Source organism: Fistularia commersonii, chromosome 2 (assembly GCF_037954325.1).
Source record: "Fistularia commersonii isolate RoL2024-O1a breed Wild chromosome 2, RoL_Fcom_v1.0, whole genome shotgun sequence".
NCBI lineage: Eukaryota > Metazoa > Chordata > Actinopteri > Syngnathiformes > Fistulariidae > Fistularia > Fistularia commersonii.
In genome coordinates this window covers 4,482,752-4,506,735 of record NC_141285.1, presented here as the reverse complement: position 1 = coordinate 4,506,735, position 23,984 = coordinate 4,482,752, and the positions used below count along the sequence as shown (strand labels likewise).

Below are 23,984 nucleotides of genomic sequence, written 5' to 3'. Positions count from 1 at the left end.
CCATTAATCTTCTCTTTGTCTGTCCTCGAGACCTCCTGCCTTTTACGAATATATTCAGATCCATCCGTCATTTATACACAACCTAACCATCTGTCTGGCTTCTCTGACCTGATATCCGAAACGTGTAATGAGTTGCCGCTCTGATCGGCTCATTCCTGATCCTATCCGTCTTTGTCACTCCCATATATATATATATATATTTATACACACACTTGTACTGTATACATACATATTCATATATACATGTATATTCATACATATACAGTCTATTCACATGCAAAGGCATGTATATCTACCTATGTATATGTGAATATATGTACACAAATGACACACACAAATATATACCGTAAGGTACACCGGATTATGTGTTATGCATCCACTAAATGGAGCTTCGCTAAAGGGAATGTCAACAAAACAGTCAGATAAGTCAGTCAAACTTTATTAATAGAATATAAACTAACGTTCTGACAACTCCGCTCACTCTCAAAACAAGTTAGTGCATTCACAATACGATACCGTACGCACCCGTGGCTCTTACAGGCGTTTGCGCCGCCTTCATTGAAAACAATATTTCCAACTCCATTTGTCACAGTTCAAAGCGTTTCATAAAACAAAAACACCAGTGTCTCTTGAAAGGTGCCATTTTGGGGTCTTTATACATACACAAGTAGTGTGGGACTGCAATTCCCCTTTACTGTTTCTACCGCTGCTGCTTCGGTGACACGCGCACACACACACACACACACACACACACACACACACACACACACACAAATGGAAATGAAAATGCATGCTTTGCGCAGTCATATATCCCAGCATGCAAACCATGCTACTTCTTCTGAAAATTGAGAAAATTGAGTCGGCGGCTGCTTCCTGTCGTTGCGAGACCTCTTGTGCCTCAATATTGATCCACATATAAGGCGCACTGGATTATAAGGCGCACTATCGATTTTTGAGACTATTAAAGGCTTTTAGGTGTGCCTTATAGTGTGGAAAATACGGTTTATGCGTTTGTATATATATATGAACCCTAATATATACAGTATACATAAACATACATACATATTTATCTATATCAATATCTCTCTCTCTCTACATATCTACGTTTATACATATAAGTGGGTACCAGATTATAATAAAATGGCAAGATTAAGTAATAATAAACCAAGTCTATTTTGAGCACCTCATGCCTTTTCATCTTTTCCAGTTGCATAATGGCAAACGTCATGCAAATGAGGACGTATTTCCACTCAGGGCTGAGGTCGTTCGAGGATCCGGCGCCTCCGATTGGCGCCGCGCGGGTTGTTTCTTGCCATACAGGGTGAAAATGTCTTCGCAGTTCAAAGAGCAACTCATTTCCTCTTATAATTGTTACTCCCCAACATCGTCATTTTTCCTCGGTACGATGTCGACCTCCGACCTTCTGTTACTGGTAAAACACACCTCCGCGGTTGCAAACACACACATCTGTGGTCACCTGCAGCCTTGCTTAGTGGCTACCTCTTACCGGTAGCTGCTGTCAATCCAAACTTGCGTCTAGAACTGTTTATATTTAAGCGATTACACAAAGACACACCAGAGGAGGAAAACATGACGACAGTAACAGCGGTGTAATAATACTATTAGTTCCTGGCATCAATCGGGGGGAAAGAAATTTTCCTTTAGAAATGTTTGCAAATACTGGAGGTCACAACCTTTCCATAGCAAGTAATACTTTTAAGGGAAATGCTCTCACGCCCCCCCCTTGAACCGCACATAGGCACAAACGTGCGCACAATGATAGCACACACACACACACACACAGTGTGGCCCCGTGAAAAGGGGCTGAATCATCTGTCTTAATGAGAGCCTTAGATTTCCATGCGACTGATTCTGACTGTGTCTGCATCTGCCTTGACCACTAAAGAGCCCCAGCTGCCCGCAGAAATGCCTACAAGGGGATGCCTACCTCCTGACTCCATGCGCTGCTGTGGATTTGTGTGTTTGACCAGAATGAAAAGTACATTATGTGCCTCTTCCCTGTGTTTTTTTTTTTACTTTGTTGTCTGTGTGTGTGTTTGTGTGTATATTTCAATTCTGCACATCTACCAGCAAGTATTAACTGATGCATTATATTATATTTGTTTAGATTTATCTTGTTTTCTATCTCTCAGTCTACCTCTCTCTCTTTCTTTTCCCCCAACTGGTTGAAACAGAGGCCCATCCCTCACTGTCCTAGGATTCATCCAAGGTTTCTGCACCAGTAAAAGTGCTTGCTCTTGGTGGGAATGTTGGGTTTCTGTAAAAAGACAACAGTGTTGTGATTCAGCGCTAAAAAAACAAGATTTAAACGACAAATCGCGCGTTTGAGAGTTCAACTGCAAACCTAGATGTGCTCACGTAGAAAACAATGAACATCACAAGTCAAAGTATGAATTAAAATCTATATCTTAGTCATGAGTGCATCCCTGCTGATATGGAAATGAGCTAGAAACAACTCAGTATGAGAATTAAAACTCAAAGTTGGCAAGAAATTACTGGATAACATTGTATTTCATTCATGTTTTTTTTTCACGATGAATAGAAATAATATGAAATATGATAATCAATGACAAATTTTCCCTATAAGGGTTTGTATGATGTCATCACTTGCATGTCACGGGTCGTGACCTATGACCTCGAAACGTCAAACTACCTGTTACATGTACCTGTTGCTGCAGTTTATTCAATATAATCATTCAATAAACTCCAGTTTTAGAGGAATAAACTGCACGCCAGTGCGGCGGGAAAGAGGACGTGATCTACTGGCGTGTACGTCTCTCTATCTCTGCAGGGGATCGTTGGATCTCAGGTGCGTGCATTTGTGCGCGAACGCGCTTGAGGAATCCGGTCACCCCCATCTCGCAATCTGTTCATCTCTCAGCGCTCGTGTAGCGGCAGATGAGAGTGCAGCCGTTCTCCAGCCAGTGATCACAGGACTAGTTTTCTGGACCGGTGCCTGTCACACTGGTATGTAGACTATCTGTCAACACTTGGCATTCCCAGATCAGTCCGTTGAGCGTGTCCCTAATTTTGCAGAGATTCTCACAGTCCTGGATTTTTTAGCGATTGTACAAAGAAGGTTCTTTATCCCGGGGGGACGACGACATATAGATTAAAAAAAAAAAAAAAATCCATGAGACACATGAAGGAGGCGCCGTATTTCTCCTCTAGAGCCCTCCCACTGTAACAAATTCTCATTCATTTGTCGAAAGCCACATTCATACAGTTTTGGTGGAGGCTGCCATCTGAGGCGCCAACCAGCCCATCAGGGGCAATTAGTGGTTGACAAATTTGCTCAAGGACGACTTTTTTTCAGAAATGAGCCTAGATCTGTTTTTTTTTTTTTTTTTTTTTTTTTTTTTGTCATGGACGGATTCATTTTTAAAAGTCTCAATACAAAAAAAAAAAAACAAAAAAAAACAACACGTGAAATGTGATTCTTGTGAAAAGGATAAAAAGCCGCGGCAGGAGGTGCCGGAAAAAGCGAATACGATTGAATTTTCACTGGAGTCTTTAAGTACCGATTGGATTTCTTGCTCTTTGCACGTCAACGCGCGGTGCCGTTATTAGGGAGTGAAACACAGATCTGAATCCAAGCTCATCTGTTGGGTTCCATCCCGGAAAAGCCGCTTATCCCTACGGGCAGAGACATTTGGGAGATAAAATAGATAAGATTTCAACACTTAATCACCGTTTTGAGAACTCACGTGCAACCAAGACATGCTCACGTAGGAACAGGATGAAGATTACAAGCCAAAGAATAAATCAACATTTATTTCTTTATGATAACATTTGACAATTTACGCAATTTCCTGTGAGAATGCATCAAAAATATATCATTGGTATTAATCCAGCATGGGTCTGCATATAAATTAATGGGTCTATGTTGGGGAATAAACATACTTGGTAAAACATTAGTTGTTAACGTCTCAACTTTTTGTTTTGCACGCCTTCGAAACAGATCGATTTCACAGATTGGCTCTTTTTATTTATCAACCCCCCGCAGGCTTACTCAGAATTTTACCGTTCTTGATACAAAACTATAGTACAAGACGAGGACAACAGAAATCCGGTGCGTCTGCACTACAGACAGCTGTGCAGAACCGCTTGGCCATTTCTACTGCTTTTTTTTTTTTTTTTTTTTCTTTTCTCACTCCAACCTAAACCATAAAGAGTGGAGGCTTCAGTCGAGTCTGATTTAGATGGAGGTTGTCATCTTTAATAAATTTGAAACGGAGCTCGGGGGAGACGATCGGCCGCATGAATGGACACGACGAGAAGGGGCCTCGCCGTTTGCGGTGGATCCGGGAGATGATATGTAATGCTGGGGTTCGGCGTGTTTCGAATCAGTGGGATTACTGTAATTGGCTCGCCGGAGTGTGTGAGCGGGATGCTCTGGATGTCACAATTGAACAGACTGTTACCTAATGGTTGTCGGAATTAAACGCCCAGCACGGACCCTGTGTGTGAATGCAAACGAAATTTGGGAGCAAAGGAAAACAAACCGGACTAGAATGTGTTTTAAAACACAAGCAAGAGGGTGACTACATTTTAGGGTCCTGATACTTAAAAAAAATGCCTGCAAGAAAGGAAAGGTGCATATTTTACGCGGAGAACCTTTGCTTTTACACACACACACACACACACACACACACGCAAACTTAGTGTATTCCAATCTGTCCCGATCGAGTGGTGGAGGCACAGGAGATACAGTGGTAGGATAGTGGGGTCATGGCAGGAAGAAAAAAGGTATTCTGTGTGTGTGTTCGAGTGTGTGTGTTCGAGTGTGTGTGTTTGTGTGTGTGTGTGTGGATGAGTGGTGACTATAATTGCTTTAAATACAGAGTGATGTAAAGCGCTGATGTTTGTGGGATTTAAGGTGAAATAAAGCATCACCCTTTTCAATAAAAACCCTCACCTACAATTTAGTTTGTGGAAAATCCAGCAAGAAGCCTTATACGTTCCGTTTCTAAGATTTTAATCGAGAACCAAGGAAAATCCTTAATAATGATAATGATAATGATAATGATAATGATAATGATAATGATAATGATAATGATAATAATAATAATAACAACAGCAACAACAACAGCAACAACAACAACAACAACAACAACAACAATAATATCAATAATGATAAGAAGAATGAATAGCCACACATGTATCGGTATTGTGTAAAAATGACACATTTGTTACTTAAATGTTTTTAAAAATAATTTAAGAATTGAATAAATGGACACAGAGTCATCTGTGGTGGTTTCCTACCACTCGATTAGAAAAACAAGGAAAGAAAACAAGCCACAATAATTAAGAAAAAAATGTTCATATAGCAGACGTTATTCTCGAACTGATTAAACTAGCTTAAAATCTACAGAGGAGGAACAAAATATCAATGTTGAAATACTTGTCAAGTTAATATCCACTTTTCCTATCTTGTCCTCAATGCATGATAGTAATGTCAGCGGTCCTGCCAGGTGTCCACCATTTTTATATCTTTTATGAATATCAAATATATCATCGGAACCTGCCAACTATTGCCACATAACTGTTAGAATTACTATTATTATTAGTAAGATGTCAACTTGTGCCTTTCTATCTCTCTGCCCAACTGGCTTCCTCAATTTCTTCCCCAACTGGTTGAGACAGAAGCATCGAGCTGGGATCCGTCCCAGGTTTCTGCGCCGGTTAAAGGCACTGATGCCAAGTGCTTGCTCATGGTGCGAACGTTGAGTTTGTGTATAATTAATTTAAAAAATGTGGTCCAGAAAAGTGTCATGAGAAGCCAACGTTTTGATTGGCGCTAAAAACTGTGTGAGATTTAAACACACAGAAAAAACCCAGACATGCTCACATCAGGAAACGATGAAGATCACAAGTCAGGTCAGAAGTTAATATTCATTTCTTCATGATGAATTTGTGTTAATAACTCGTGAGAATATATCACAATTATATCATGCTGATAAATTTTGTGCGTGTTTTATTTCACAGATATCATAGTCAAAAGCAAGTATAGGGATCCATATTGGGAAAATGCATATTTTCATGTTTTTTAATCTATGGAAATATAAAAATATAAATTCTAACTTGACTTGACTAAGGTAGCAACACATTTGCTCATGTGTGTCAAATACACAGTGGGACAAATTCAAAACTGGGACAAAGTTGCGGGCCAACATTGATATTTATTGAAAAAAATCTTCCTCCAGATATAACAATGAACCCAAACAAGTTTTTGCTTAAAAACGAAATATGGAACAAGCATAGCTTAATACTATATAATATATAACATAATATTGCACACATGCAAAATCCTGTTTTCTGCCTAAGTCGCAGGATGCCAGTATTAACTAGCAGGATGCCAGTATTAGCATGAGGTCGCTATGACTACTGTACACAGGGGAGAGGGCGTTTATGGGTCATGTTGTGATCTTCGTGCCAAAACACCAGCAGAAAATTTGGGGATTTGTAGAATTAGCGATAAATGCACCGTAAACTATTTGGTACGGCTTTATGGGCCAAACATAATTACAGTGCGGGCCAAATTTGGCCCGCAGGCCGGAGTTTGACACCTATACATTAGCTTAACATTACCATTACATGATCCGCAATGAGCTAGAAACAACTCAATACAACAATTAAACGTCAAAGTCAGCGAGGAATCACCGGAAAATGTATTTCATTCACGGTTTTCCAAGCGGATATCACAATAGAATACAAATAATGTAAAACAGGCTTCTGAAAACAACTTTTTCCCCCCACAATGCCTGGCCTGTCTGAAGACATACACAAATAAACACCACTTCAACACGGTGGCCTGAAATATAAACTGTTAAATGTGGGTGTAAACGCCTCAGTTATGTTTCCTTTGACACGGCGTCTCCCACCGCGTCCCACAATGCGCAGCGGGGGGCCGAAGAGAGGCGTCGGTTCACCCTCTTTCTCATTGTGTTTCCAACGTGGCACATCCACAATGGCATGAAAGCAACGCCGCTGGCGGGGGAGACGTGAGAGAGAGGAAGCCGAAGCAGCTGGAGCACAAGGAGTCCCAGATATTTTTCCGCTGGAAAGAGGGAACGTGTCACTTTGTGCGGTTGAATCAAAACAATAACAACAATAAGAACCGCCTCGCTCACAATGCCTTTTTCCTCGATGTGGACGTCGCCGTCACGCTCAGACAAACGGCGGTGGCGCTTGTCGTCGGGACATTGAGTGCGTGTCCCGCGACACGTAGCCCGGATGTTTGCGGCTATTTGCGGAGTTTGTCGCTCCAGAATGACTGAAATATTACATGGATGAATTCACATCATGTTATGATGTAGTTATAAACAACTACAATAAGCCAGCTGAATATAACATCCAACAATCTGCCAACATTTTGTAGGAAAACATAAACACTACAGAAAAGTGGGTAGTTATTCAATATTGAGCGGTCATTTAAAGTAAACTCATTTAAAGTGAGCAGTAACCCGACACACAAAAGCCAGTATAAAAAAATGTGATTTATTTATTTATTTATTTTTTTTTATCCCTTTCTTCTGTCCTCGGAGAGTGATTTTTTTTTATTTTTTGAGGCCAGCAGGTTTGAAAGCGACTCAGCCATCACCTCAGACGTCAGTTACACCAGGCCGGTGGAGCCGGAGTGTAGATGTTGAGCTTTGATTGATTTCGGCAAATCACAGCAGAGGCTGTTATTATGGGTAAGTGAGTCATCCTTGCTGCTCCGACCGCAGGCCTGTTCATGTCTTTGAGCATCAGTTGGGAACCAGTAAAGTCAGTTATGAAGATTGCATGTAATGTGACAGTTATGCGCACAAAAACATGTGTCTGTTTGTGCAACAGGGGTGAAAAGAGCAAAGAGTGACTGCCTCAGCCCTTTTTGGCTCTTTTATAAATGAAAACATAAAGCTTACGAGACGAAGAGTTGAAGTTATGTCCTAAAAAAACATTGTTTGTCTTGCTTTTATATAGTTAATGTTTTTATTTGTTTGCGAGCGAGTGAATGGTCGAATGAATGCACAAATGTAAAATTAATCCTTGTTTTTTTTTTTTTTTGCCTGTTCCAATAAAATGGTATTTCTGGCTTATATTTGTATTAGCATTTTTGGATTATTTGGTTTTCTTGATTGTCGAAGTCTTCTTGTCTTGGCTGCCGGACATGAATTTCTTCACTTGAAGACGTTTCAACCGTTATCCGAGAGGCTTCTTCGAGAAAAGGTGATTTTTACAAGAATTCCTCATGGCCTGGATGACTGAGAATGGTTTTCTTTTTCAAAAATTAGAAAGTTGCAAAATTCCCCATGAATAAATAAACTATTAAACAGGACATCCAAGTGTAAATGTTTACACTACATGTTAACACAAGGCATTTCATTCCCTAGAGAAAAACTGAAGAAGAAGAATTTTTCTGCTAAATGTGTTATATTTATTTTCCAGTATTTTCCCTTTTTTGTTTAATTATGACAAATTGGTATGCGTAAATAATCAAAACACTACAAAAGAATAACACGCCAATAAATCTCGAAAATTAAAGCAGTCTTCAAATAATCAATAATTTTTTTTCTTCCCACTGGCAGTAGATTCTACTTTTTGCCAGCTATCCAGCAGAAATAGAATTGTGATTCTCAGGAATACTTTCCTTTTGAAAATCCCATGGTTTTATACCTATTTCATGGTACAAAAAGAAAAAAAACACGAAGAAAATAATAGAAATGGAAATAATAGAAAATGAGCAAATCTATCTTAACATTTGAAAGAGCCTTCTAATTAAATAAAGATAAAGTAAATAAAGATATATTAAGATAAAATAAAATAAAGATGAAGATAAAGATAAAAATGTCCTTAAATGGACACACAGTTCCAAGTAAACAAGCACACAACGACAATGACAATGACAACGACAACGACAACGACAACAACGGTGGCAACGATGACAACAAACAACAAGAACAGCGACAACAGCGACAACAATGACAACGACAAACAACAACAACTATGACAACAACATCAACAATGATGACAACAAAAAACGACAACAACGACGGTGACGACAAACAACACCAACTATGACAACAACATTAACAATGATGACAAACAACAGCGACAACAATGACAACGACAAACAACAACTATGACAACATCAACAATGATGACAACAACGACAACAACAGCGACAACAATGACAAGGAACGACAACTATGACAACAACATCAACAATGATGACAACAAACAGCGACAACGACGGTGACAACGACGAACAACAACAACTCTGACAACAACATCAAGAATGATGACAACAACGACAACAACAGCGACAACAATGACAAGGAACGACAACTATGACAACAACATCAACAATGATGACAACAAACAGCGACAACAACGACGGTGACAACGACAAACATCAACTATGACAACAACATTAACAATTATGACAAACAACAGCGACAACAATGACAACAACAAACAACAACAACTATGAAAACAACAACAACGATGACAACAAACAACAACAACAGCGACAACGACAATGATGACAACAAACAACAACAATAACATATGGTAAATTAAATGCAAATTGTCCACAGTTGAAATAGAAATTTTTCTATCAAAAATTTGAAAAGTTGCTCCTCGAGGATGTGGAAAGGCCAGGACGCAGAGCCGCAGGTAGCAGAGATGAAGATATGGAGGATCTCTTTGGGAGCGATGACGATAGGATCAGGAATAAGTCCCTCAGAGGGAGGGTGCATTCAGTGCAGTCAGATGCTTTACAGATAAGATCAAACTAAGATTTACCGAGGAGGGAAAAGGAAGATCTGGGCAGAAGGATGCTGAGGTTGGAATGACCTACCTCGGGGATAGATCAATCGGTAGAGCGGGTGTCCGTCCAATTGGAAGGTTGGCAGTTCGATATCTGAGTGTCCTTTGGCAAGAAACTAAGCCCCCAATTGCTCTCGATGGCCCGGTTAGTGTCTGGCATGACAGCCCCGGCGCAATTGGTATGCTAGAATGGGTGAATTTCGGTGATTCAAAAGATGACTTTAACATTTACCAGGCAGGAGGCCTTGAAGAAGACCAAAGAGGAGATTTATTGATGGTGTAAGTTGTTGTGAGATAAGAGGATGCAGAGGATAGAGTTGGATGGAGGAAGGCCATTCGTTTCCTCCGAGTTCCTCCCACAGTCCAAAAACGTGGGTTTATTGGTGACCTTAAAAACGTGATACCTGAACAGTCGTATGTCTCTATATGTTGCCCTGTGATCGACTGGTCCAGGATGAACCCCGACTCTCACCCAATGACAGCTGGGATTGGCTCCGGCAAACCCTACGACCCCTTGTGCGTAAGACGGCGATGTATATATAATAAACAAATTAATGATTGAGCTGGTGCCCCGGCAAACTCGCGGTTCAATTCCGACCCTGAGTGTAGGATAAGTGGCAGACGACGTATACATGGATGGATTTGGAAAGTCGTTACTTAATAGGTCATGAGTAAGAGATCTCCAGATCTTGTTTTAACAGCTCTCATTCAGCTCTATGAATTTTACCCTGATTTCACGGGCCGGCATCACCAGCTTTAACTTTTGGATGTCTTTATTTTACAGCTCAAAACCAACCTTTTTAATGCTTTTACCCGTGTGTGATTGTACAAAGAAAACCCGCTTCCGTGCCAATTCATCTGATTTATTACCCGTGGCATTGCAGTTTTTTTCTTTTTGTTGTTTAGCCACTGGGTGCTGGATATGAGGGAGTGTGAGAGGGTTGGAAAAATGTCTTTTACGTTAGTTCATTAGGTTTTTGTATCACAGGATCAGTTGAAACACGGCCAGAAAACAACGTTTCTTCGGGCAAATTCACATCAATTTCACAAAATAGTGGAATAATGTCAGTGACATAACATGGGCACGGGTTGAGAAACAAACACTATTGCTCACATACACACATATATTCATTTAGCGCATTTAGTAACAATTGGCATATGTCATCAAATCAAAAGTAGAAGAATTTGAGAAAATTGCTGTTTAAATTGACTTAAAGTGGATGAAAAACATACAGGTGGTTATTTGAGACCCCAAATTTGATTGGATGTGTTTTTGAGGGAGTGAATGGTTGTTTGTGTATTGTAAGCTGTATAAATCATGATTATATGAATTAATGAATGGAACAAAATAAAATAATAAGTCAAGAAAAAAAGAACACATAAGCAGGCCTTCGTGAAAATAAAGTCCTAATATATTGTTTATATCTGAGTCAAATTTAGATCCTCCATGTTCCATGAGTCCCTCAAGGATGAATATGTTAAAATAACAAAATAATTCATCAATATTTGTAAATCAAGCAATTAATTTTGCATCAGCATCCAGAATGTTGTCTGGCTATTTATAACCAGTAGAACTAAATAAGTGTAAAAAGTTTGTACTTTGTTTTTTTTCTAACATAAGTAATGTCATCGTGGCAGGAAAATGGGGTTATTTTACTATTTAATGCTTAAACTAAAATACACTGAATGCCATGTGAGTGTCGTGTGATTTAACCCCAATGTTCACAGCTTATTATGATTTTTGTCACAAAGTTTCATGAATTGTAAACCCCAAATGTTGATTCATTTACAAAAAAAAAAAAGTAGATGTGTTTTTGTGATTTTTCCACTCAACAGGTTCTGCTGCAGGGTGATTCCTTATTGATTTAAGTCCGATCGGCGCCATTTCATTTCTGGAGCGCCGTCCTGGATGCACGACGTTTATGTATCGTTACTGTGGAAGTATAAAGTGGAGTAAATTCAGAATGGGATGTCAACATCTGAGGACTCAGCATCACCAGAGGTTCAACGTGATTGAGACAAATAAAACAAAATTATGTCAAAACCAGCACTGATTGTGAAAACCCAAACACTGAGAGAAAGAACAACAGTTAAATGATAGAAAGGAAGATAACAACACAAAGGAAAAGTGAAAAATACAGTTATAACAAACATTTCATCCAAAAGTTCACTTAGAATTAAGGTGAATTATACTTGCAAATATGTAATGTTGCAGTGATACCATTAATAATGATAATAGAACAAGAATAAGACAACTACTTAAAAATGAGTGTTCTTCTGGCATCTTTGAGAGTAATTGAATCTTTTTTTTTCTTAAAGTATGATGGAAATATAGTGCATCACATGCTTTTCCAAGCCGACTTCTAACCTGTCGCTCCAAGGAAATGCGTGCATATGGGAACAACATTCATACTGGCTTCTGGATTGTGATCCTTATCTTTAGAGCTCACCAGTTCCTGAGGGTCAGAGGAAAAGTCAAGCACTTCGGTGTGTCTAAATTCGCATTTATGAGACTCTACAGTTAAAAACGTGAGAATTTATTGATTGGCGAGGCAGAGCGAAAGCATTTAAGTGGCATTTAAGAAGCCCTCGAGGCAATGACAGCGACATGCAGACATACGTACCCTTTTTGTGTTCACACTCGGTGGCATAAACACACAGATTTATAGATCTGGACCCGGAGGTAAGACTTAACCTCGCTCCACTCCGAGACGTGGCCGAAATAATGACCCTCGGAGCCGCAGTCAATCATTGCTGCCGAAAAAGCCGGTCCACTGGAAGCTGCAAATTTATGGGAGAACTGACATTATTTGAGTTTCCCATAGGACTGAACCGCACAATCAGACCCTGGAGAATATTTATGTATATGTCAGAGCACGTTACGTAAACATGTTGGGTTTGGCATCCACCGATAAGACCGCCATAATTGTTTTATTATAGTTTTCTTATCATGCTGCCTAGAAGTTTTTTCTTCATTTGGAATGGTGATATTCAATATGGGTTATTTAGGATTTGCTTGAAAAGATGGGGGAAATACTGCCATTAGTGGGATTATAGTTATGACCTCTGTTTACAGCGAATATTAACACCAGGTCAACCTGTCAATCTCTGGGCTGCGAGTACAAATCCTCATGCTTGTATGTGGGGGTTTTGCAGCGCCGGATGAAAAAGAGATAAAAATCCTGGTCTCAGGCTATTGCAGGAAAAAAAAAAAGAAAAAAAAAAAGACAGAGAACCTTCTTTAACGTTGTCTTTTCATCATACTTAATCAACGTAATCCATAATAAACTTAAACTCTGATTCAGTTCAATGAATGAAATTCATCGGTTGATTTCCATTTGGTTCTTGGGAATTTTTAAACAATTTGACAACCATTTTTGGATTTTTTTTTTTCCTTTCTACTGGAGGGGACCAATTTTCATAAACATTTGATTTAACTTTGACAGAAAGTGAATTTGCAAATGTACTAAAAAGGAAATAGCTCGCAAAGAATATGCATAGTAACTATGTAGATTATTAAAAGGAAAATTATTAGAAATACTTTACATTATTATTTTTGATATAGAAAATTAAAAATAAAAATACTGCAGTAGACAATATTTGATACATTGACATCCATTCTCAGGAGTCAGGCTTTTCACTCTGTCCTTGTTTTTGCCAATATAAACTTGTTGCTATCGTCTGCAGACTAATAAAACAAGAACAAATCCAGTCACGTATTAATAAGCTGGGCCTGGAGCAAGTCTAGTCTTGCTCGCTTCCACCTGCAGCAGAGCTCAGCTCGCCGTCGTTCAGTTGATGGGATTTCCCTCCCTTATTCGGTAGATACAGCATTTGATAGAGTAAAATAGAAGAAAATAGTCAAATACATTCAGATTCAACCCAGGACTGTCTTTGTCATCCCCAAGTTTAAATTGGGTTAAATCGAGAAAACACGTTCAAATCCCGAGATAAGGGATCATGTGAAAACAGAAGTAATCAAACGATCGTCTTTCGGTCACTGTTCTCGGAAAAACAATTTATCCACCCATATACAATTAAAGAGACCGTGCTGCACAGGGAGAAAAAGGTTGTTTGTTTATTGAATTTAAAGAAATTGGTACAATCTCAGGGTGTCACCCAAAATTGATTGTGATGGCCTGGCTTGCAACAATTGGCGTGAGCATGTAAATCTACTGTAAACCACTTTATGTAGGGTTGTTTACCATTTACCATAACATTGTTGCGTCCAGCTTCCTTAAACAAAAGTGTATCAGAAATCCCTAGATGGGACTTTCCTGGAATTGTATGATTCCTCAAGATAGCTTGGACAAGGCTTGGACTGAGCACTGTGGCAACAAGTCGGAGCATACCATGATAGTCGTTCGCTTTGGCGGTTTTAAGTTCCTGACACATTTTCAATCCATCAAAATCCACAGGCAAGCATCTTTTGGGGCTCCTTTGGATGCATCTGACAGCTTCAAATGAACCACCGCACGATGCTGATGTTTGAATTCCATGTTGTTAAAATGGGCAGAAAAGAGCTTTATATTTGTCATGTGCGATCGACGCCAAAAACGTGATCGTTGGCACGTCCGAACTTATCGAGGATTCCAACTTGGGGTTCTGACACGATCCCAAAACTCAGCCCCGGTTCTGCAAGATTCACATAATTCTCAGCAAATCGGCCCAAGTCTACCCATAAAAACCTCTTAGCTAATAAAGACTAAATACACTCTCAACCTCAAGAGGAAAGTGCACGGCATGAAAACCCTAACCAGCATTATGCGCTCAACTCAGGCCATAATGACTGTTTTGCAGAATGTGTGAGGGACATTAAGAAGTTTACAACTCAAAAAATATTTCAGAGTGTGCCGACATTCGGCCCTAATGAGCCCAACCTGGCCGGCTGCCCGATGGTTACCAGCTAAAACTATTTCCAATTGCTGCCTCTGCATGATTCCCATAATTACCATGAAGATGATGAATACTTTAAGCATTAATAATGCCACATTTTAGCGTTGGACCAATAAACCGGACAACAAATCCGTCGGTATGCTCCAGTCCCGAGGGGTTGATATTGTGACATGTAGAGACACAATTTGCTCCGGGATCAGTCAATCAAACCCAGGGAGAGCGAGAGAGATAGAATCAGTCGATGTGAGCCAAGTCTTGAAACGAGACAGCCTCAGTTCCAAAGCGCGTCCCGACAACTTCCCAACGAGTCCTCCAAACCAAACAGCCATATAGGTCGATTGTTCCAACCAAGTTATACAACATAAGCAGGTTTCCTTTGCGCCCCCATTACAAATCAATGTGGAAAATAATGTTTCATGATGTGTCAACACCACGGTTGAGGTCTGGTTAGGTTTAGGCACAAAAAACACTCGGTCGGGGTTAGGGAAAGAGCAGGAATCGGGTTCGAGTGAGCACTTCTGTTAAGGTTAGGGGAAAATGGTGTTTTTTTTTTTTTTTTTTTTTTTTAAAAGCGTGTTTGAACTTGAAGCTGGAAAACGGGAAATGAAACGCTGTCTCTTGCTGCAATGACCATAAAAACAGCCACTTGCTGCTGGCAACAGGGATTTAACATGAGTCTCCTGCTCTTTGTTTGTCTCTCACCTGAGTTAACATGGCTATACCTAAACTTTAATGCATTCACAAATAATCACGTTGTTTGACTTCACTGTATCCAGGAAAAATGTTGCGATATCTAGTGCTCAAAATTCAGAAGAATACCGAAGAATGATTCACATATTACGAACTAACGGGCTCGTAAAATATCCCAAAACTGTTGCCAGAAATAGCGATCGCTTCATCTGATTCGGAGCAACTTTCATCCCCGCAGGGAAATTATTCTGTTAACCTCCAATTGCACAAGAGGAGCAGGGGTTGCCTCCATGCAGATACATTGTTTGTTTCTTTTCCCCATCAACCACATATTTCTGCAGTTGCACCATCTGATGCCCCGAATACGTCACAAACCCAAACGGTCTGACTAAATGAACAACACGCAGCTCGGCGAGTTTCGTAGTCTCAGGCCGTCAGCTGTCAGGACGACGGCTATGATTTTTTTTTCGGCAAATGCTGACTAATAGCATCGGGAAGAAGACGTTTACGGTTTGCGAAGTCTGGGCTTGTCTGATCTATTGTTGAAATGGTCGGGAAAGGAATTTTTATACCGCTTTGAAAACAGCTTCAATACCTGCTGTTTTCAACTTTCCTGGTGGAATTTAGCATCAGGATTTTTGCAACACAACAAGCAGAGACCTTTTAAAATGCTGACTTTCCAAAGTGAGTTTGGATCAGATTGAAATTCAATTTATATTTCATCTGCTGTCCCAAACCATCTCTGCTTCTTCGTCACTTTGCTCACAGCTTCCGTCGATCGATGATTCCAATATTATTGTTGAGTTTCGACTTGATCTCATTCCGTATAATGACAATATATCGCTTGGCTCGTTTCAAAGGTTCCAGATTAACTCGGATATTAGTTGGAAATGACAGAAAAGTGTCAAGGATATGATTTGGGGAAAATAAAGGTACTGCTTCACCTCTTCAGGATGAACCAATGGATGCAAAATTTCCCCTGGAAGGTAAACAAGGAAATACGGTAGTCCTTTAGCAAACAAAACCCAAGTCTTAGTTCCAGTTGATGTCAAACTACTCAACCCATGGATTAGGACATGGGTGTCAAACTCTGGCCCACGGGTCAAATTTGGCCCGCACTGTGATTATATTTGGCCCGCAAAGCCATACCAAATGACTATTAGAGCTGGCCTGCTGGTATACTCTACAGTGCATGTATCGCTAATTCTACAAATCCCAGAATTTTCTGCAAGTGTTTTGGCACGAAAATCACAACAGGACCCATAAACGCCCTCTCCTCTGTGTACAGCAGTCATAGCGACCTCATGATAATACCGGCATCCTGCTACTTAGGCAGAAAACAGGATTTAGCATGTGGGCAATATTAAGTTATATATTGCATCGTGTTAAGCTATGCTTGTTCTATATTTTGTTTTTAAGCAAAACTTGTTTGGGTCCATATGAAAAAGTTCATTGTTATATCTGGAGGAAGATTTTTTTCAATAAATATCAATTTTTTAAGTATCAATGTCCCAGTTTGGCCCACTGTGTATTTGAGTTTGACACCCCTGAGCAAATGTGTTGCTACCTTAGTCAAGTCAAGTCAGAATTTATATATTTATATTTCCATAGATTAACATACATAAGTATATGTATTTTCCCAATATGGATCCCTGTACTTGCCTTTGACTATGATATCTGTGAAATAAAACGCATGCAAAATTTATCAGCATGATATATTTGTGATGTATTCTCACGAGTTATTAACACAAATTCATAACGAAGAAATAAATATTAACTTCTGCGATGACTTGTAATCTTCATCGTTTCCTAATGTGAGCATGTCTGGGTTTTTTCTGTGTGTTTAAATCTCACACAGTTTTTAGCGCCTATCAAAACGTTGGCTTCTCATGACACTTTTCTGGACCACATTTTTTAAATTAATTATACACAAACTCAACATTCGCACCATGAGCAAGCACTTGGCATCAGTGCCTTTAACCGGTGCAGAATTATTCTATATTCATAGATATAGAAGTAGTTATATGTTTCATATATTATATGTTATGTTATATATTATTTCTAGATTTCCCAAAAGATTTTCACATTGGAACATGACCTCGACAGCTGAGACCCTCCAAAGACATCATCATATGATCACAAAGTACATTATTGTATTGTACTGTATTGTATTGTATTGTACTGTATTGTATTGTATTGTATTGTATTGTATTGTATTCTGTTGTATTCTATTCTATTCTAAATGGCAATATTCATTTCACCGATTGACTTCACACCCCAGTCATTTGGTAGCTTGCAGCTTGTTTGTTTCGCGCATCTGCTTTTCGGAGTTGTCTTTTCTTTTCGCTCTCTTTTTCTTAATTGATTGTTGCAGTTCATGAGACAAAACTGCCGTTTTTATTTCTCCTTTTTTAATTTTTTTGCCGGTGTATGTTTCTATTCTAATGTGCATGTGTGTGTGTGTGTGTGTGTGTGTTATGAGGAGGCTGGCGGTATGGCTGAAGGCCCAGAAGAGAAGCAGCAGGATGACATCAGGGGACAAACTGTACTAAAAACAATGTTCGTTTCCACATAAATGGACAGCTGCTCCGGCCCCTGTCCTCACGACACTGGCCCTTCACCTCCGAATCAATGCGCATCATCATCACCGCGGCCACGGGGCCGTGAATGGAGTCCGGCCTTCCTCGACCTCTGGCAAACTGTGACTTCCTTATTCTGTCATTCCTTTTGTACCTGTTTCTTTATCGGCTTCCTCGACCCCTCTCCGTCCCAGCCTGGCCCGTTCCTCCCTCTCCCTCCGCGTCGACCGTGACTGTTTGTCTTAGCAGGTGGGGGGGCGCCGGCGTTGGTTTGCTCCCGTTGACAATGCACATTTCCCCCTCCCTCCCGGTGTCGCTCTTTTCCTCTCATCCCTTTCCCCGACGGTCTATTCGTGGGCGATGACTCCGCATCCTCAGCAGCAGAGAGGCGTCGCTCTCCCACGCCGTCGCTCTAATTGTTATTCAATATCCCTCACTCGTCTGCGCTAGAATGTGCGTGCAAGTCCATCTGTTTAAGGGTGTGAGTTTACTTTTTTTTTTTTTTTTTTACAAAGCGTGTGGCATTTATCAACCCCCCCCCACCCCTGCCAAAAAAAAAAAAAAAAAAAAATCTTGATTTAGGAAAAAAAAAAAAAAAAACTGTCAGTCTACCACACCAGGCAAGTGTTATGCAATTAGCTGAACTTTTATTGTTAGTGCAGATGTCTTTGCATGTTTCAGTGTGTGCAGATGTGCGTGGGTGTGTGTTATGGTTAGCTATCCATCTCTAGGGCATGTGCTCTCCATTATGCTATAATGGATGTCAGATAAGAACATGTCAAACGGATGAAGCGGGGGCCCCGGAGACGCCCCGGCTGCCCCACTGGGGGAGCTAGAGACTTGCTGTAGAGAAAAACAAACGCTCTGTTTTCCATCTCCCCCCCCCCCTTTTTTTTTTTTTTTTTTTTCTCTTCCCACCAAGTCCTAAAAAAAAAAAAAAAAAAAAAAAAAGCCATTTCATTTTTGACGATAATTTTTATGATTTGTGGTGGTTCTTCCTCTCTGCCAGACTGGTGGGATTTGCTACACTGAACAATACAATGAGTTCCAGACTATTAGAAAATCATTTTGCTGAACTTCTCTGTGGCTGGCAACTTGACTTGGCACTATTTGAGCCCTTTTAATGGTGTGAACCCCACCTAACCCGCTGGTACTCCAAGCAGGTTAAAATACATGTTTAAGAATATTTGACCCAGGTCTCTTACTCCCTCTGTCTCTTCTCATTTGTTTCCTCACACCTTTCTCTTCCCCTCTACAGTTCTTGTCTTCCTCCGGTCTCTGCTCCGGTCCAAGGGAAACTTATCTAATGTGACAGTTTTTGTAAATGAGGGTTCTTAAAAACCGTGACCGCGATAAAATGATGTAATGTGAAAAGAACATGTAACTAAAACTTTTATTTAGAAAGTATAGGATGTTTGAAAATCAGGACGCCACAGTGCTTTACAAGCACAGGGGGAACCAGGAAAGCGTTGCATTTTCTCCAACTAACACATTTTTTTTTTTTTTTTCTGATTTACGACAGAAATGAAATATATTGTGTTGAAAAGACAACAACGTTGTGAAGTATAGGATAAAAAAAATAAATCCTAGGATCTAAATCAGGACGTTGTGAATGGTCGTCTTTGTCAGTGTAATCCTTTGCTAGGGCTAGTTTGTTTTGTGAGTTTTCACTGTGCCAGGGGATTAACAATATGTTGACCGAAAACCCACATTTCTTCCTTTTTTGGCAGAGGTTTCTTTGCAGGGAAGTGTAACTTTATGTCAACAGGGGAACTCTTCCTCGGTCCCTTCTGTATTATTAAATCTTCTTGCACTTTTCGCGACTGTTATTTTTCCCGACAACACGTGACTGCAGGCCGGCAACTGCCAGAAATCGATGTGCATTTTCTTTCACCTCCATCACGGCTCTTCGAACCCTCAAATGTTTGTACATAAACCTTAAACCTTGATGATCGGGTGATATTTTGATAGGTTTGTTAAGAAATCAAAATACCGTGAGTTTTGCTCAACATTTTCCCTCAATGCTTTTTGTTTTTTATTCTTTTAATTCAAATTAAACGTGGTTGTAATACTCCACTTCTTCTCCCGAAAAGATTAGTAGCAAACAAAGAATATGACGAAGTTGTACACAGCGGAGTTACTATTTTCCTTTTTGGTGGCTCAAGACCTCTTATGTTGCATGCTTGACTTGATCTACTGCAGCATTCCTGCAAGTGTTCACCATTTTTATTTATTTTAAGAATATTAAAGCTTTTATTCTACCATGTCAGTTATTGCCATGTAAGTTTTAGCACTCTTCTTTTCAAACTCTCTGTCCTTCTCCCTCACTATTTCCTTTGACCGCAGCTGGTCAAGACAAAAGGGCGCCTGCGTTGAGCTGGGATCTGTTCAAGGTTTCTGCCTGGTAAAAGGATTTTTGTCCTCGTCGCTGTCGTCAAGTGCTTGTTCACAGGATTTCTGTAAATCATGCCCTAGATGCAAAGCGTTGCCAGACAATTGGTTGTGATACGGTACGATGTGAGTAAAATCCGGCTTCACTTAAAAATCTTCTTGTCTTGAACAAGTATCTGGTAAATTACCGACTCTAGTGGTGAGATGAAAGAAATGTAATGGATTTTTGGAGGTAGGATCCACATCGAGATCCAGGACTCTGCACCAGGACCAGGACAGACTGGGTTCGGACCAAGAAGTTTACTTAGACCAGGGGTGTCAAACTCATTTTGGTCCGGGGGCCTAATTTGATGTCAAGGTGGCCGGACCAGTAAAACCATTACCCAGGAGTAGCACTAAGTCCAAATTTTTCCTTTGTTTTAGTGTAAAGGAGGTAAACAGGTAAATTATAAAAATCTTCATATGTAATTAACTGTTCCTCTAAAAATTATATGACGAATTGATATCAAAAATGACAATTAAAAAAAAATTGATGGGCCCAAAAAATATTGTTGGGTTAAAAGAGAAAATCTTGTCACTGTGGGGAAATTTGCCATGAGAATTTAATAGAAAACTGATTAGTAGCCTGTATAAGAGGAGGTATAATATTTACAAGGCTAATGATGGCTGTTCTGGTAATTAAATCGATCTTTTTAATTTTGGCCCCTTTTTTTTGCTATTGTTTTTGTGGTTTTTATAAAAAAATTAGAAAAGAAAAGTTCGTTTTAACGATGTCACTCCAAGTTTTTTCATCAAAAAATCATTTTGTTTTCAAATTTTAAATCAAAAAACACATTGCAAAGTTACTTTTTTTCATTTTTTCCTTGCCGTTTTTTTTTTTTTTTTTTTTAATGAAACCCACTGTATAAAACCCCTGATGCATGTGGGAAAAAAAAAGCTTGTGCACTTTAGATTGGAGTCAAATCTTCAGCCAATTGAAAGTCAGTCAGGATTTTCAACAATGTAACATACTGGAAGAAATTGTTTTGATTAACGTTTCGAATACCGTACTTGAATAAGGACTCGCCTCTTTCTCTGAAATCCCATGTTTATTGAACTCAACCACCCCAACACACCCATTACCGTCGAGCTGTTCGTGCTTTAAGCAGAGTGCCACCCACATGTGACATTGTTCAACCGGGATATTTGTGTAACCGCTCTGACAAAAAAAAAAAAAAAAAAAAAAAACCCAACCCAAACCCTCAATAGAACTGATTTGTATTATAATTGTTTCCATGGTGCCGTCACATCATTTTACCTCCATCACGTTACGTGGTGTTGAGAGGGTGCAGCCATTTCAGGTTATCCAAGTGCGATTGGCCTGAATTTCAAACAGATGAATTTGAAAATAGAAAAATAGGAGGGAGACAATTTGACCTAAAGCCATTTCTGTCAAAAATGACCAGCCAAACGGTAATATAAACAGAATGATTTTCGTTATTAAATTCAGCTCTTAAAAGCGACAACATGCTGCAATGATAGCGCAAACTAACAATTCGGAAAAGGAATTTTGACCGTGACTGCTTCCTGTGAGCTTTTACGTGATCGAAAAAACCTCCCGCTGGACTGCAACCGCATCTTTCAGGCAGTTCTGCAATGAGCTAGCATGGAACTTCTGCTGCAAAACAATACCGATGTTTATGGAGGAAACCCAGACAAGAAAAGAAACTAGTCGCTTAACTGATGTGAGGCTTGCCACTCGTAACAACGACATGTTGACTGAATTGCAACAAGATGTCATTTGTGATTTAAGGAAGGACTACCTCTGTTCTGTAAGTTTGACAGAAAAGATAAATGTCCCTCCATTTCTTCCCCTTACTTTGCTGCCTTCCTCGCTCTGTCTCCCGCTTGCCTCTCCTGGATATACTCTCATTTTTTCCAGATGGTCTTTTCAGAACTTAAGTCATTGTGCTTGGACAAGCAGAAAGTCGGGTCTGCGGGGGATACCGGGACATTAAATTGTCCCCTTTGGATGCAGAGCATCCAATCCTGGGTTCTCTGAGCTCTTCCGAGCCGGCGCTACCAGCCAGGCCGCCGAGCCAACGAAATAAGTACCAAGCGTAGTTAAGTTCGCCTTCACCGCCTTTTTCGCTTTACTGCTCTGCCTACACTCCCCCCCCCCTATATCCGGACGAGCCAGAACTTGATTTCCAAATGTGAGACACTTAATCTGTTTCTATTGGTGCTTGGTTTAGTGGTTAAGGTATTTTTTTTAATTTTTTTTATCAGTTGTATATGGTATTATGTTGCAGCCATGAAGATGTGTCAGAAATCAGTTTCTCTCCACATCCTTTGTTTTTTTTTTTTTTATTTTCTACATTTTTTTTTTTTTAACCTCCACTCCATTCACATACCCACCAGAGTCTGGTTCTCATTGCCGCTCTCTGTTGTAGCGCCAGTATGCGTCAGAACTTTCTTGCGGCCTCTTCAAATACAGACAGTAATGCGCATGACTTAAAGTACTGTTCCAGTGCTGCTGACTGAAATCAGGTGAACTGGATGGAAGTCCGGTCCTGAGTTACGATCCTACTTTGAAACTTTCAGAGTCGGTTCACTTGGAAGCAACACGACCTCTGACGGATGAGTTGTTCAATGCAACATCGCTCACGGGGATCCAGAAGCTCTTGCATTCAAGGTTCTGCGACGTAGGGCACGCCAGCCTGCATCTGATGCCACGTAGAGACCTTAAAACAGGGGTGCTCATACTTTTTTTTAAGCATACGAGCTCCTTATAAAAAGCCCAAATGATCTACCCACAACAAAAATGCTAAATATTCTTTATACGTACAATGTATGTTTATGTACCTAGCATGAGCCAATATTGCACAACACAAAATAACAATGCATGCATTTTTTGTCGTGACCCACGTTCACTCTGATGACTTGAACTGAATTGAATCTTCTCTTTCTCAGCTCGCTTTTCGGCGGGACGGGACGAAAATGACATTACCCTTCGAACGCACTTGGGAAAAAAGTTCTCCCGTTCCGTATGAAAGTGACAAGTTTTTGTCTTCTAACTCAGTCCAGTTCCCCCACTCATTTTATACCCTTTCTTTAGTTTAAGAGAAAAAAAAAAAAGGCTTAAAAATCGGAGGTAAATTTCTGAATGCCTTGTTAGTTTTGCTGCGGTTGTTTGTGCATCTGCATTGACCTCAGTATCGAAAAAGTCAGCTGTCATCTGATTGGCTACTCTGTATGTCAATCAAGTAACTAGACGGCTGATAGGCTGACGTCTATTTTTTTACGTATTGAGCACCCCTGCCTTAAAAGATGCCATTCACAAGCACAAATAAAATCAGGTCCAGATGACTTTAATTAATAAGTAAATAACAACTTTCTTTCTCTTCCTGTAAGCATGTTAGCAGCCTATGTTTTGCAGTCACACAGTGATCTATTCAGTGTTTGCACATCTTTCAACACTTTCCCCCAAACTACGTCTATGCCAAGATTGTGCGCTCAAGGCCAACTTGCCAACATCTCAAAGTTTCGAAGTTTTCGAAGTTTCTCCAACATTTGAGAGGGTCATTTTCGGAAGGCGTGCGAAACTGGAGG

General features: G+C 40.0%; 1 long non-coding RNA gene across 1 annotated transcript; it reads right to left on the bottom strand.

The window, feature by feature from the left end:
* Positions 1 to 11,619: 11,619 nt before the first annotated feature.
* LOC147236188 (uncharacterized) lies at positions 11,620 to 12,513 on the bottom strand. Its single transcript, XR_015107242.1, has 3 exons — positions 12,462 to 12,513; positions 12,206 to 12,293; positions 11,620 to 11,770 (listed from the first exon to the last, which is right to left on the bottom strand). It is a non-coding gene; the product is annotated as an uncharacterized LOC147236188 (long non-coding RNA).
* Positions 12,514 to 23,984: the final 11,471 nt, after the last annotated feature.